Source organism: Triticum aestivum, chromosome 6D (genome assembly GCF_018294505.1).
Source record: "Triticum aestivum cultivar Chinese Spring chromosome 6D, IWGSC CS RefSeq v2.1, whole genome shotgun sequence".
Classification (NCBI taxonomy): domain Eukaryota; kingdom Viridiplantae; phylum Streptophyta; class Magnoliopsida; order Poales; family Poaceae; genus Triticum; species Triticum aestivum.
In genome coordinates, this window is record NC_057811.1 from 403,884,348 (window position 1) to 403,885,985 (window position 1,638).

The 1,638-nt window shown below is 37.8% G+C and overlaps 1 long non-coding RNA gene across 1 annotated transcript; it reads right to left on the reverse strand.

Moving 5' to 3' along the window:
* Positions 1 to 296: 296 nt before the first annotated feature.
* Positions 297 to 1,436, reverse strand: LOC123141754 (uncharacterized). Its single transcript, XR_006470411.1, has 3 exons — positions 1,103 to 1,436; positions 554 to 660; positions 297 to 389 (listed from the first exon to the last, which is right to left on the reverse strand). It is a non-coding gene; the product is annotated as an uncharacterized lncRNA (long non-coding RNA).
* Positions 1,437 to 1,638: the final 202 nt, after the last annotated feature.

Consider the following 1,638-nt stretch of genomic DNA (forward strand, 5'->3'; position numbering starts at 1 on the left):
CGGTTTCATCCATAGGTAGCAAGTTTCACAAAGTCAAAACAAAAACTATAGACAAGCACTCCATATATGAAATTACAAGAAATGACCTAAAACTAAATATCTATTTTCCTAAAAACTATCTTATTACTAAGATCTTCTCTGGATCTTCTTCTTTTCTTCCAACCTGCATAACAAAAACACTAAGAAAGAGAGAATGGGTTAGGAGTAGAAATGTAGCATTTCACTTGGTGAAATGCAATGTTCAGTTTTTATGTAAGTTTAACACACGGAAAGCTGGAGAGCATGCTGAGAGTTTTCTTGCCTGAGGACCAGGGTAGCCACCAACGGGCCAGCCAAGGGGCCAGTTCACATCCTTCTGGAGGAGAGTGTACTCCTGCTCAATTCCATACCTGTTTGGGTTCAGAGATAGGCCTAATCAGTGCTAATCTATATTGTACAACTTATTATGTTCTCACGTGTGTATGTGTGTTAAGACACAAGAGCGCTACTACAACTTTTATATGAAACACTGCAACAACAAAAAAACTTGAAATATCGACGGAGGTATTCGTACCATCTCTCCTCAGCTGCAACCTTCGAGGTGTTGAAGATCTTGGCAGCATTGTGCCTCTTGTTGGTGGGGATTGGAACACCTTGTGGTGTGTAGCAGTCGCACATAACCTACAAGGAGTAATAAATAGGAAAAGATCAACAAACCAACGACTTTGCGCCAAATACAGTAGAAACTTGGCCTCTGATTTAGCTGAAGCTTTTTTTTCTCAGTTCAAGTATTTAAGATTTGTGTTAGCCAAGTAGGTCAACTAGTGGAATTTTAGGGTGTTTACACAACAGGGCGCAAACACCTGGTTATTTTGTCCACCAGATCACACATATGTCCAAGCACATCAAACAGCCACAAAATTCAGTTTTCATTTTTAAAGTTAAGCCACAAAATTCAGTTTTTTATTTTTAAAATTTAGCGGTGCCCAGAAACAATGTTTTCCTATGATTTTTTTTCAAAGACCCATCTGCATCTTACTTTTCCTACTTTATGGCATCCAGCATCTTTGGTGCATAAAAAGTTTGAAAGAAGCATGGAAGATAAAAAGTAGCGAGGACTTACAAGGAGGTTGTCACCCCTCCTGAACGGGTTCTTAAAAATGGCCTGGGGGATTCATCAGAGTCAAAAAGAAAAAACAGCTTGTAAGCAAACAAGGAAAGTAGAAATACTGTAAGTAAAACGCTATACCAAAGCTTCAGTCAATTATGTTCGAGAGAGGGCACAAAAGGTGCAGTGTTTCCGCATGAGATAAAAATAGATGATGTGGACTTAGGTGTAGAAAATTACCACCCTCCAAAACAAATGATGGACCTTTTATATGCAACAAAGTAAAGAAGTTTACAAATTAACAGCTTGTCTGAATCTATTTCTAATGTGAGAAAGTAGGTTACTGAAATAACTTACATGCAGTTTATCAATAGGAACAGACATAAACAAGGTGATACATCCGTATTAAACTTGGATAGTAGAAACTTGGTTTCAGGGGCAACGTTATATATATTTTTTATTGGTGAATGGTTAAGAAAATAATACCACTCTTACCCACCACTCAAGGGAATATTAATTATCACATTCACCATTGTCAGTCACAACTGCTA